Here is a 15479-nt window from a genome sequence, read left to right as displayed (position 1 = left end):
TTTTTATACTTTGTTGATTGTTGATTTTCGTATGAATCAGTTTGCGTAATTTTGAGTTTGGATGTTCACATGTATGTGCTTTGAATTTATGAATATAATGATGATTTTGTGGCCAATTAATGATATAGATGATTACTCTGTGCGTTATTGATGTGCTAAGTGTTATATGATTGATGTATGATGGTTTGTTGTGCATACGGGGTTCTTTGGAATCCAAATTGCAGGTGTGGAGGTGCGGCTAGGGAGAAAATACTATTTTTTGCGTTCTGCACAACAATGATAGGCGTCACCTTCGTGAAAGGCCAATCGTCATTGCGCTTGGGAAGATGTCCGTTGGGACGCACTCGTCAACCGTTGTTTTGACCAATTATGTGTCGTTTGACTCGATTTTTTGAGTGGTTTCTGTTTTTGATGGATGTTTGATGTTTTTTATGAGTATTTATGAGAAATTTTATATTTTTAATTATTGTGTTAAGTTTATGATAAATGCCCCATGAAAAGGAAAATGTTAAGTTTATGCTGAGATATTTCGGTTCAGTGGAACCATTGATGTGGCTATGCATTCACAACGATTTATGTTGAGTTTTTATGTTCGAGAGGAATCAATAACGAGTATTGAAGTTGGAGGTTGAGACGAGTATTGCATATATTGTGTAGCATTAACGCATCATGTATATTAGAGATGTGTAAGACTTATGTTCAGTGAGGGGTTAGGACTTCGGTTCAGTAACGAGTTGGATGATTCAGTAACACACCAATGAACATTCGAATTTTGATACCACATACATTGGAGTACAAGAGATAAATACATTACATTATATGTATAATTACAGTTGTGAATGATTATTTTTAAAAATACATTTGTTATAGATTAATTTTTCCTCTTCTATCAATTATAGGCCTACTATGAATCTTCTATATCATCGTTAACAAACAACATAAATTTTAAAAAAATGAAATTTAAAAATGTTTTTAGAAAGTAAAGATGTCATAGAATTTTTTTTTCAATGTTTTAGTTTTTCAAATTAGGAGCCAGGGTTGCACAAATAAATCAATAAATCCTCTCTCTAATAAGAATCTCACTTTGTGTTGTAAGAAATTAGTATTAAATTATCTGTACGAAAAAAATTGAAAAAGTAAAGTTTTCAATATACAAGTATTATATAAAATTATTATGTCAAATTTATTTGTAAGTAACTGCGTTTTAAATAAATATATTGCTACAGTTTACTTTAATAGTAAGATGTGTTGAATAAGAGTAAGTAGAATAAATTATTTTGTATTGAATTGCATAATATAAAGAATTTGAAATAATTTGTTAGTATATGTTAATTCAACTAACCTTTAGTTTGATGCATACTGCCTAGTGTTTAAGTCCGTGTGTGATATGCATGATAAATGCTTAATTTTATAATCTTGATATTATATATATACATAGAGAGAGAGAGGTTTTTAGAGACAAATGTAATTGAATATTCTGCATTGTACTAATAGGATTAATACTATGTATTTTCAGTATTTTGTTGGTTTGTATAAATACCCAGATTTAACAAGCATAGCCTTTAAAAGTAAATAAAATAGCGTTTTATTATTTATTTTTCTAATTTTGTCAGTTGAGAAAAATGCAGGGTATAGTTTGTTTAGTGTGGGGGGTACACGAATATGTTCTGGAAATGAAATGAAACACTTAATTGGGCCCAGAATAGTTTAAAATCCGGTCCAGTATGGGTGTAAAACAAAATAATGAAAAAGAGAATAAAAAGCGCCGTTGCCGGGGATCGAACCCGGGTCACCCGCGTGACAGGCGGGAATACTTACCACTATACTACAACGACATCTTGTTGACATCATTTTTAATCAGTCGTTATTAATACTAAAATCAATAGCATTCCATCTCTTACCATTATTTTATTTCATATTCAGTTCTTTTTATGTCGTTCTTTTTTCTGCTCATAATTAAATGAAGAATTTTTTATTTTTTCTTTGAATTTGAATATTGTATTTCTTGATTGAAATGTATATTAGTAAAATATAATTTTATTTTTATAAATAGTATTAAGATGGTAAATATGACAAACCAACACCTCTCAATTCAGTTTGAACTTGAATTTGCCGAACCAATCGCATCCAATTATACAACCATGTCCATAATCCAAAATATTTTGAACAACCACTTTGAAATCTATATGAAGCTCAATTGTTCGAAACCTAAACTCTTTTGGTAATCTTAATCCTTCTAACACACCACAAAGTTCAATAATATATGCACTACAAGAACCCAAATATATTGTGAAGCCTCCATGCAACTCACCTGTACAACCTCTTGAAAGACTACCACAACTCCCTCTGTGTTCAATCTCACCGAATCCGTATGAGGAGGATACCATCTTATTTGCTTAGTCTCTCGATCCTACTCCATCTTACTACCATGCAGTTTCGTTGTCAAAAATTACTCATGAGCAACTTTCCACTGAATTCTAGGTATCAAAAAATCTCACATTGTTCTTTATTCCTCCACTTCCAAAGTGCATGGCAAAAGATTGCTCAAAGTACCGACCATGACGGATCTTCGCTAATGTTAAAATCCATACACAAATTAGTATCCATCCGCTCCTTATATTACTAGTGAAAAATAACCCCTCATATCCAACTTACCCACATAAGTCTAAATAGCAAAAGTCAAAGACAATCACACAAGAAGTGTATAATGGATTCCACCTTTGTTCCACGATGACTACAAAAAGGCCATCCTAGTTGCACTTTATTTTCTATTTCATTGGTCATTATCCTACCATAATACACCAACCAAATAAAGGATCTTATTCGTTCAGGAACTTTAAGTTTCCATATCAACCTCCAACTATCCTCACCATTTTGCCTATCAAAATTACACATTAATTTATAATTTAATGAAATAGTATACTCACCATTTTTATAGCTTGACCAACAACAAATATCTCTTCCACTATTACCATCGGGATGAAGAATAGCTAGAATATTAGTTACCACATTTTGAGAAAACAAATATTTTAAAAGATCCACATTCCACTTACCATGTTGATCCAATGAATCCTCTAAATACCGATAAGAATCCACATTGACACCATTAGTATTAATATCCATCAACTTCATACATGATTCAACCCAACAATGATACCTAACACCTATATCATCACCATCTCCTATAGACCAATACACAAACAGAGCAAATTTAGGTCATAAATTACTGAAATTCTTCCATAAACTAGAATCACTTATCTTAACAATCACATCCTCAATTTCAATCTTTTTCTTAATCTATTTGTCACACATAAATTCACAGCATATATATTGTTCATTACTTCGAATGGTCCAACAAAACTTCAAAACACAAGCATTATTCATAACATTCAACTGTCTAATAGTAAATTCTATATCTTACATAGATCAAAAGTCACATAATATAAAGGATAATAAAAAATAAAAAAATGATAAGTATTTTAAATTTTATTTTTAGTATTGAGGAATTAAATTATTGCATATAGGATCTTACACTTATGAATAAGTTGTTAATTGATTACTAATATATGTTTGAATTATGACTTTTAAAGCTTTTTTTAAAGAAAAAAGTCAATTACTTTTTAAGAATTAATCTTGTGCGGGAATTTTCACTGATATACTATAACCACTATTTAGAGACACAATACCTTTGACTTAATGATTACACACTATACGTTAGACTTTTTCTTTTTTCTAACTCTTTTTCAATATCGTTCAATTTGTCGAACTAATTCATCCTAACCAAAAACAAACAATATTCTCCTTGTCATGTGTTCTCCAATCTAAAAATGTTAGTGGTAGAGGAGATACAAACTTCAAGTAAACTTGTACAAAATGAATCTATTTTGAAATGTATCTGATACATATAATACATACAACAAGATAATTTGGTGGGACACTTCGAAGCGGAAAAGAAGTTTCAAAAAAATCATGTTTGGCAATTCAATAAAAATTATATCATACACATCTGCTACAAGATGACTCATTTCAAAGAAACACACTCATTTTGCACTCAATATTGGAAAACCAATTCTTCTAGGAATTAGAGCTTCAAATGTATCGTAATATTGTTTTGTATTCCCATATAAACTCATGTAACAATATTGGATAAAATGAGGCAACATGTTCAAATAACGAAGGTGACCGCTTAATAGAATTATCACTAAGAGTTGGTTACCCTCAAAGTCCGAGTATGTTTTAAGGTTGAACTATATTAATTGTCATCTCATTAACAATTTTCTTCTCTTCATAATCTAAATGAGTGACACTTAGATGACCAACTAACTTACAATCAAATCCATGATTATGTACACCACAAATCATATTAAATATCCAAATATTTTTCACTATGTGATACAACGTACAATTTATAAGGACATCCACATTTCCTTATTCTAGTATCCCCGTGTTTCAACTTCTTTCACTATATCTTCTTTCAAAATCCAAATACCTCTCAATTATTATCCAAAAGCCTAATTTGACAATTTTCACAGGAACTCATTAAAAATATGATCACATAGCATAGAATTATGTTCAATGATAAGTTCTTTTCAAACATCAACATGTACAATAATGGGTTAGGAATCTTTCGACAGTGATGCATTTGTTTGGTTTAATACTGAATAATTATAATTATCTGAAGATTACTATTAGGATAAAACAAAAAAAGATAATTTTAAAATTTTATAAAATTAATAAAAACGTATAAAATGTATTTTATACGGTGTAATGAATAACACTCAATAATAAAATATTAAAATTAATATTTTTCGCGATTTTAATCATATCGTTTTCCTTAACGTAGCAATAATTGTATTGTAGCACATGGTCGTGGAGCGGACGGTGATGCGTACAGGTGGTTTGAAAAAACGACGCCATTGTTTCTAGAAGAAAAAAAATGATCGAAACAGAACAAAACTCAATATTGAAAGAAAAAGCACATAGAAGAGACACCGATAATATCTAGCTGTAATAGTGATGTACTTGCATTGATGTTGACATTTTATAAAGTAGTAGTATAGTATGCGACAAACATTTTTATATATCATGACTTAGCTGTCAAGCGTGTCCGTAACATAACCCATATGCTAAATACCGCACACTGTTATGTTAACCATGCCGGTATACGCGGGCACGCACGTCGTTACTATGCAGTATGCATAATTGTCGCATGGTGGTCTTTCATGTTAAAATAACTTAGTCTTTGTTTTATTCTATTATAAAAAATTTGATTGTATAATTTTGATTATGATTAAAAAGAAGTTGAATGTAATTTGATTTATGTTTAAATTATTTTATGTAAAATTGATTGAAAGATATATTTTAATGTAAACATAATTTTTAAATTTAAAAGTTATAAAGTATAATTAATTCTAAAAGTATAATTAATTTTATTTTAAAATAATCAAACACCTCAAAATAATTTTGAAATTAATTTTATATCTCTAAAATAAATTTCTCTTCTAAAAGTTAAACTAAACCTATCGCGAGTTTGCCTATAGCTACAATTTTTAATTTTTTTACAGTACGATTATTAACTGCATTGATATAAAATAAAAAAATTATTTTAAATTAAGCGTGCTCAATGTTCCTATCAAGTGTGTTTGGACAATGTTCCTATCAAGTGTGTTTGGACAATTGTCCTTTAATCACGTGTATTATATTAAAGAGAGCAAAGGTAAAAAGTTTGACTTATTTGAGCTCGAAAATAAATGTATGGGTGATGAACTGGTATGGCGTGACAAAAAAATGTTTTGGTTTAGGTATAAGTTTATTTTGTTGAGAGTCAAATCGCAAAAGTTTAAAGAAGTTAGACAAATTAGAAGACGACCACGACTGGTGTTTCAGCTGAGCTGTTCAGGATGTCTCCAACATAAATTATTTTATCCTTAAGTATCCATTTTATGGGTCATCTTTTGTTAGTTTTCCCAGAGTTTCTTACAACTTTGGATCTTTTAGCAGAAGGATAATAATGGGAGATTTGTGCATGATACTTAGGTTTAAGAATAAAGTTCTTATCCTTAGTATGCTTCCGTGTCTGTGCATAAGTATCAAGCTCAGTGTCAGCAGGCACGAAATGCACATATAGATGTTTTGGTTTGACCTTATGACTTTCGTCATTTTTTATAGATTCTGAAGTTTCTGAATCCAACTTTATGTTTCTTCATTTTATACTTCACCAACCTGCATCAGAAGCCAATGAACTTGAAGATAAGATCAAAATGGGAATGCGATCAAATAGTATATGGTACAAAACAAACATCATTTCCACTACCTGATTTTGTGGGCAAGGATAGTACTATACATCACACCTGTCACCGATTTTATGGGCGAAGGACAATACACAATATCATTCCTTTCGCATCCAACAATGGGCAGTTGCTCAAATGAGCTTTCCCCATTTTCCCTTCAACGGTCGTATGCTTATGTTATATAAGTAAGACTTGGATACTTGAAGAAAACGCATGTGACACAATATTTTGACAAGTCTATTTCTTAGTCAAAAGCTATCATTTGTTTTTACACAGTTTTTCTTTAAGTGTGTGTTGTTCATTTGTGTATAATATGCTTGTATAAAAGCAACTTGTAACACACAAAATATTATTCAAACTATTTTTTTGATTCCTTGAGGAGGTTATCCTTGAGAAGATAAAGAAGGTTGTTCTTTGTGAGTCCTTAAGGAGACTAGTGTATAGTTGGATCCTTGAGAAGACAAAGAAGGTTACTCTTTGTGATTATTGTAATTTGTTGATTATAGTGGATTAAGTCCTTGTGTATAAGGCAAAATCACCTTGGCGGATGGATTAGAGTAGCTTTGAGTTTCAAGCGAACCAGGATAAAAATAATTGTGTTTTTATCTCTTTGTTATTAACTTGTTAGTGGTGTTCTTATTTTGGAAAAAGCTTTTACTTGTAAAACCCAATTCAAACCTTCATTTCTTGTGTTTTTCACACCTTTAACTCTTCCATCCATGTTTAAGGTCAAATGGAAAAATGAAGCACCAACTTTCCACCTCGACTACTTGGATGAGACAACTTACTGTTTGGCCGTCAAAGATGAGTCTGATGGTCATCCTTGATTCTATGACATCATGATGTTCTTGGAAAGCCAAGAGTATCCCGAGAATGCATCCATCACCGACAAGAAGTACTTTCGGAAACTATCATCTAAGTTCTTCTTGAGTGGAAGAGTTCTATACAAACGGAATTATGATTTGATCTTGTTTAGATGTATGGACAAAAGCGAAGCAACCCGAATTATAATGGATATCCATGAAGGTTCCTTTGGGACACATGCCAGTGGACACACCATGGTGAAGAAAATCTTAAGGACCGATAACTATTGGATGACCATGGAGGTTGATTGTTACCGCCACGTCTAAACATGCCATAAATTCCAGATTTATGCCAGCAAGATCCATGTACCACCAGTGTCACTCAATGTCCTTACATCATTTTGGCCTTTTGCCATATGGGGCATTGACTTGATTGGACACATTGAGCCAACTGCCTTGAACGAACATCACTTCATCTTAATAGCTATAAACTATTTCACTAAATGGGTGGAAGCAGTCTCGTATGCAAACGTCACAAGACAAACGGTGGCTCGTTTCTTGAGGAAGGAAATCATTTATCATTATGGGGTCCTAGATAAGATCATTATTGATAATGGATCTAACCTCAGTAATAAGATGATGAAAGAGCTATGCACAAGCTTCATCATGGCCTTCAAAGTATTGTGTCCACCATGTATGGTATTCGACTGTCATGCAGAAAGACTGTTGACACTGGAAAGTAGGGAGTTCGATGAGGACTTTGTTGCGGGCAAATACCGTGCAAGCTTTGTAGTCTTTGATACTAAATTTTATTTTGGACCAGCAACAATCAGTGTATCGAGTGTAGAGGGAGTATGGTAGTAGTTGGTTGAAGCCACATTGCCTGGCTACTAAATTGGTTTGATATCCGACAAAGCCATAACCTGGTGGATAAGAGCGTGGGAGTCAAAAAGGCTGCCCGAACATAATTCGACATGGAAATAGCTGAGGGAGACACATCGGGAAATCTATTCTTGAACCAAAATGGGCCAACACATCGGTCCATGAAAGGAGCCATGGTCTAGACAAAAGTGGTAGACTCGACAAACATTTCTATGTATTTCATAAATGTGATTCGTGAGGGGGTGTCATAAGGAGTGGTTAAGCAAACCTTGTGCTTTCGGTGGCTCTACAACCAGTTTATTCTATCAAAGTTTGAGATTTAATTATTTGAAGTTTGGGCTCAAATGTGGAGTTTAGCCAGAGTTGTAGAAGCCACAAGGGACCAGAGAGCAGGAATAATTTTTAGTCTCAAGAAGGTGTTTCAGCTTGTAGGAAGCTTCACCAAGTGATTACTAAAGGTTTTCTAAGAGGAGTTTACTTAATGAGGTCTTTCAACCCTCATGAAGTTGAATAGCTAAAGGTACAAATTTCTTAGCTACTTATAAGGAGCCGAAGCAAAAAACTTAGTAGGAAAGCTAAAGGGTTAAAAAGGCAATGTGCTCCTGGTCGGAAACTTCAACAATTTTCTTGTTGTGATTGTCAATGATAAAATTCTTGAAACTAAATCGTTCGATGGTGAATTCATTGGCTGTCTCTAAGGTCAGAGTAAAGTTTTCGCCTAGACGATTTAGTCCCGTGATGGCTTCCACGTCGAATAAAGTTGGTGTTAAAATGCCACAAGGAAATTAGAAAGTATTGGTCGAAACTTCCCAAAAAAAGATTAATGCTAGCAACATGGCTTGATTGTATCTGGGTCCAGTACTAAATATTTTGATCATGTCATAGATACCTAATTCTTGCCATTGTTTTTTCCTTTGGGGTTGAACTTTGTTGATCCAGGCGAGGTACTCTTTGCTCTTAGTCGAAGGCGCAAATCGAAAAACACGCGTAGGTTTGTTCGTAAAAGACAGATCGAGAGTGTGTTCTTCGAACACCGAAGGAATTGTAATTGGGTAAATTGGGAAGAATTTTTTAACTTTCCCAAAATGAGACTTTGTAGTTAGGTAAGACCCTAAGAATGCAAGGAGTTTGCTAGATAAATAAAAACGAATAAGTACCTGGTTTGCCCAGTTGGAGAGTTTTTCCTTCAACAGTGGTGGTTTAGGCACAAAATCCCTACCTTCATCATTTTCTTCTAGCAAAATCGTGAATGTCAAAGGATTCTTACCAGTGTCAAACTTTGGAGTTGGAGTTTTGGCTGTCATTGTTGAAGTTAATAGCTTTTTGCAAAGAGAAAGTGAAAGTTTTTTTTGCGCAAGAGAGTTAAATAAGTGTTTGAACGAATAAGATGAAAGGAAGAATGGAGTTGAGTATTTATAATCTCAATTTCTATTCAAAATCGAACACATGGTATACGTGTGGAGGTAGTGGAACAATTTTGTGTGTTGCGGATTGGTAGCATTAATGTGAGTGAATGAGTTAGTAAAGACATGCACATTCATGTTCTCCTAGAAACTAGGAGTGATGATGAGATTCTGAGAAAATCTTATGGAAAATGACAAAGCGCGATAAAGTGGTAATGATGAGGATGACGTCAACGGTGAAGTTGAAACAGTGTCGAAAATACACTAAAGATGCCATTTTTCTCTTTTCTGATCTAAATCGAAATGTGGCATTTTGGGGGACAATTTGTTGCCTTGGATTTTCGACATAGATATTAATAGTAAGCAAGACACAAAGGCACACCATGGTGAGTTGTGAAGTTGAACATGGTCGATTGAGACCATAGGTTGAATTGGTGGTTTTGGTTTCAAAGGGTGACTTAACAATTTCCAGTTGAACGCTAGTCAAAGATCAAGGGAACGTTATAAAATCTGAACTTAGTGAAATTTCCAATATTTGGGTTGGTTATTTTGATCAATCAAATGAGTCAAACATGGATAAGATCGGGTGGTTATTCATAGACACGCGGAAGTATGTCAAAAATAACGGTTACTTGGAGATGAAATATGACGCGATGTGTCTAGTCGACTATTTTAGGTAGTTATTTTTAGATTAGTATATAAGTAGACATTTGCTTATGTTGTAGGGGTCTGCAATTATACTAAAAATCCTGCAAACTTAAAGTATCTGCGTATTGAGAAACAGTTGAGGAAATGTACGTATGTGTTCAATATTTATGAATTTCAAGCATTTTACATTCAAGTAATTCCTACATTCAAGATACTTTCTGTCATTTTACCTTTAAATCTTTACATTTCGATTTTAGTCACTTTATTTGCAAAGATTTTAAATTTCGATTTCACTCAAGTTTAGATCATTACCTTTCAAACAAAGCTCTTCGATTTCAATAGCAACATGTTCAAAAACCACAATTCACACAATATGTTCTAGGATATTTTCGTGTTTGATCCTTTAAGTATTAATAGAAACTTGTTTTGTTTACCAAATTCACCAGTAAACAAGGACATATAATCATGGTCCTAAAACCTCCCTTTTGATGACTTTTGAGCAAGTAAGGAAGCGATATGCTATGGTGATCGGTCATCATTTCCATTGAATTCCCGCCGTTAATCCGACATATTTTCATCACTTTGGTAAGATTTATGTTTGTTTTCAGTTACTTTGGAGTCATTTATCATGTTTTGTTGGTTTGGTATCGCATTGCATTCGATTACAAGTTTATGTCAAAAAGATCTCGTTTATGCTTCGTTTGGTAGTGTCATTATTACAGGCCATTGTACAGGTTTAAAAGCAAGAATGGTGAAGTTATGGACACTCTGAAAGGCAAAAATATGAAGAAACAGCAGGTCAACACGGGCACCCGTGTGCCACAACACTGCCCGTGTTGTTGATCAGGCAGAACAAAATGGGAGCAGAAAAACAGAGATCAACACGGGCACCCGTGTGCCACCACACGGCCGTGTTGATTAAAACAGTGCATTAACACGGGCACCCGTGTGTAGGAACACGGCCCGTGTTGTTGCCACTGTAGCTTGTGCTGAAAATAATTAATTATGAAGAACAATACGGCCACCCGTGTGCCACCACACGGCCGTGTTGATTGGACGCAGCTTGGAAAACCTAATTTTTGCTTTGTGAACCGATTCTGCTCATTAAGGGTAGTTTGGACCTTTTGCTTGGAGGAGATTCATCTGAAGCTATAAGAAGGCTTGGAAGGGAAAGAAGAAGGACCTTTTGACAGACGAACGAAAGCAGAGCATTGGAGAAGATAGCGAATACGACGGATTTGAAGACGGCGAGATTCAAGGGTATCAACCATTGAAGATCAAACTCTCCTAATTCTTTGTAATGTCTAATCTTTACTTTATGAGTTCTTTAAGTACTATGAGAGGCTAAACCCCCTGATGCTAGGGGGTGGTCCTGATGTTATCGCATGTTATGAATTTGAACAAATGATTTCTTGATTACTATGTTACGTATTTCAATTCAATTGTGTGATGTTATTATGCGTTTGTATCAGACAAATACAAATTGATCTATGACTTTCAATAACAGGATTGTGATTGTTAGGGTTTTCACACAATTGGGTTTATGAATGCATCATCTAGGACTAGTAACTTCCGTAAATCACCGTAAACCTTGATATTTTGCATGATTAAAACCAATGATCAATTGAATGGACATTTGAGTAAGAATTGGTAGTTTAATAGTTTCTTCCTTAAGGACTTAAGTAAGAACATTCTGAGGTTAGGTGATTGAATGTTTCATATGTATTCAGGAAATCTTGACTGAGTTCATAACCGGGTAAATCAACCACTCACCCTAGCATCTTTTATCTTAATCAATTATTTGTACTATTTTCGTGTTTACTATTTCAAAACAACCAAACCATTATCTTTTTGTTCTGATAGAATCAAATTAAAATAAGTATTTCCTACGCAATCCTTGAGATCGATACTTGGAAATAAAACTCCTTATTACTACATCGGTAAAAATAGTACACTTGCTATTTTTCCGATCAAGTTTTTGGCGCTGTTGCCGGGGATTGCCAAAATACCTATTTTAATTTTTATTCTATTGAAATTTTGTTGCTCGTTAAACAAAATTTTATCTGTGACAATCTTGTTAGTCAATTCTAATATTTGTCTAACTTGTGTATGCGAGGTAAGGCCTCAGCAAATTTTTCTTTTGACACAGATCCCGAAAGAACTCTTCGCGCTAGACTAAGACAAGCTAAGCGAGAAAAACTGGAAATAGCAGAAAAAGCAGAGAAGGAAGTTGTTGCAGTGCACTCAGAGAATTCAGATTCAGAAGCAGAAACAACTCCCGAGGTCATGGCTGCAGAACCACCACCACCAGAGAGACTTCTCGGTGACTATGGTGGAAACAACACTGCGGGTGGTCGTATGACAATTGTCAACCAACCGGTTAATGTAGAACAATTTCAGCTGCATCCCAGCACAATTAATCAACTCGAAAGGCGGTCCTTTTCTGGAAGAGTGAATGAAGATGCCAACAAGCATCTCCAAAGGTTTTTGACTATGAGCACAACGCTGAAAATGCCTGGACATAACGAAGAAGCAATAAGGCTTCGTATGTTCCCATTCACTTTAGCAGATGAAGCCACAATTCACACAATATGTTCTAGGATATTTTCGTGTTTGATCCTTTAAGTATTAATAGAAACTTGTTTTGTTTACCAAATTCACCAGTAAACAAGGACATATAATCATGGTCCTAAAACCTCCCTTTTGATGACTTTTGAGCAAGTAAGGAAGCGATATGCTATGGCCACCCGTAGCATCTGCTACGGGCCGTAACAGGTAGGCGAGAGAAAAGATTAAGTTTGTTGTTTTATGCATTAAATGAGAATATTTCCTCTTAGTTGTGGCTCTTAGACTTGATTGGATATGAATCAAATCAAGTCTTTTTATATTAAACTAATGATATTTGTTATTTTTATTTTTTCTCTATAAAACTCAAAGACTTCATGAGTTTAGGGATCCAATTTTTCTATTTTCTTTCTCCTAGTTTTCTATAGTTTCAGTTTTTAATTTCTCTTTGTAACTCAAGTCTCCAAAGGAGAAATTTGTGGAACAAGTTTATAATTCAACCCAGGTTTTCTTTTCCTTATCTATATTGCTAATTTATTTTGTGTGATTGATATGGTGGCGACTCCGTGTTTTTTCCTGCCGCGACACAAGACCATAAGATAAACATCCTCACTCTTATGGGGAGACATATCATTTACAAATTGAGTGCCCTTGGTAAACAATCCATGCTCCCTGATGTTAATATCACAAACCAGAAGTACACTTTCATCCTTACTTATCACGTCTTCACCCCATGTCTCCACATCTTTTACTGTGTGCTCAAGATTATTAACAACATCTTCATTGGATACAATAGTATCAACCTTAACATCTTCATGATCATCAATCTCTTTATGTATTTGAGATTATGTCAACATGTCATACACGATGCCTAGCACATCAATATCATCATTCAGAATTCCCAGATTGGATTCCTGTGGTTTTTCATCAAAATAAATATGAATGAGATGATGATTCTCCATAGGGCCATACATGTGAGGGACATTAATCACCATTCCACCAGCTTTTATATCATATTTTTAAAAAGTGGAATGCTACAGAGAGCAATATTTGAAACATATTTCTTGACATACAACCTGAGACTGAACTCTAAGATACTATGAGAAACACCAATTTATACTTCACCAAACTTACTATCATGATTTTGGTTAATCATAACTCTAGTTATTGTGAGTGAAACTTTGTTTAGATGTATTTTGTATGATGTCAAAACTAGGATATTTTAGCATTAATGTATATTGGATGATATCCTCTGATTCTCTATGTGCATCTTAGAATTAGGAAGCATAAAATGATTTATAAACAACTTGCATTAAAAAATGCATGAAAAATATTTTTTGTGAAAAATGCATGAAAAATAAGTTTATGTGAAAAATTGCATTATAGGTTGACACATGATGTCTATAGGTTGACACATACTGTCTATAGGTAGACGCATGCTATTTACAAGTCGAACTATAGAAACATTTTCATTGCTATAGGTCGACACATGCATTCTATAGGTCGATGTGTATGTTGTGGTATTTAAGCATGTAGTTTCTATTTCATGTGCTGACTCTTCAGGTCAACACATAGGAAACACATAGCTGTTACAGATCGATGCATGACCTTGAACAGGTCGACGTATGATGTATACAGATCAACACATAGATCTTACAGGTTGACCTATACGATAATTTTTTTTGAAAAATTCATATTTTCTCCAAGTTATTTGCTTTCCTTTTTGCCTTCATTCACCCATGCATATAAATACTTCATACATGCATCATTCTCTAGTAAGGTTTCTAGAGTGAGTAAAACCTACATGAACTCAGGATTTCAAAGCATATCATCATCTTTAATTCAATCTATGCATACACATAATCAAACTACACATAATCATTTTTTGATTGGTGTCATCTAGATTAGGATTGATAACATCCAATTAGGTTTGTTGTACCGAGAATATTAGGTTAAGATCTTTGAGAGATTCAAGTAAGAAAGATGAGGTGGGGTTTTCCTTAAAGATCTTTGGGGTTTGAAGGTTTTGGATAAGATTGTGCAATTCGGATCTGATCGAGTGAAAGCCTTGGGACTAGGTGTGTCGTGCAAGGGAGTAGCGTGAAACGGTGGATCATGTTGACAAATCTTAGGTTCAACAAGTGTGTGCTTGGGATTGATTCAGTCGGGTGAAATCCTTGAGACAAAGAGGTCATGCAAGGAAGTAGAAACAACAAGTGAATTGAAGCGACATTGTTGGTTACATGATCATGCGCTTGGGATTAATTCAGCCGGGTAAAAACCTTGTGACAAGGGGTGCCTTGCAAGGAAGTAGCAATAACAGGTGAATTGAAACGGCGTGGTTAGTTACTTGATCAAGATTGATCAAGGTTTTTGGAGGTGCTAGAGTCAAGAACAAACTTAGGGTTTGTGTGATTTGATTTCTCATCTCTTGCATACATACATTTGCAAAGTAATATTTATGTTAATAATATCTCAATTTGAATTCGAATTGAGGGCATGCGTGCCCATAACAAGGTTGATTGGGGAGCTGTCTAAACAAATCCTTGTGTACACTCTCTCTTTATCTCTTTTATTTTTTGATTTGAAAATTTCCGACTACGCTGATCTCTTGATCAACATTATTTGAATGATAATTTTTGAATCATTGTGAAATTTGTGTTGTTGTAGTAATCACATACCATTTGGTAGTGATTGAAATTATAAGAACCACAAACACTATACTAACATCCAAACTTTGTTAATCATACACAAAGTGTTCGCAAATTGTTTCAACAAGTTTTTTATGTGTTGTTATCATTGGAGATAGACCTTTACTATAGTAGAGTATTATATTTGTTGTTTAAAATGTTGTTAGTGAACTTATGGATTATTATCATATACCATTG

At 34.0% G+C, this 15479-nt stretch overlaps 1 non-coding gene across 1 annotated transcript; it reads right to left on the bottom strand.

Moving 5' to 3' along the window:
* Positions 1–1763: 1763 nt before the first annotated feature.
* TRNAD-GUC (transfer RNA aspartic acid (anticodon GUC)) lies at positions 1764–1835 on the bottom strand. Its single transcript has one exon. It is a non-coding gene; the product is annotated as a tRNA-Asp (tRNA).
* Positions 1836–15479: the final 13644 nt, after the last annotated feature.

This window comes from Lathyrus oleraceus, chromosome 5 (assembly GCF_024323335.1).
Source record: "Lathyrus oleraceus cultivar Zhongwan6 chromosome 5, CAAS_Psat_ZW6_1.0, whole genome shotgun sequence".
In the NCBI taxonomy this organism is placed as follows: Eukaryota; Viridiplantae; Streptophyta; class Magnoliopsida; order Fabales; family Fabaceae; genus Lathyrus; species Lathyrus oleraceus.
Note: the sequence above shows the minus strand (reverse complement) of the source record. Positions and strands in the feature narration are given on the sequence as shown.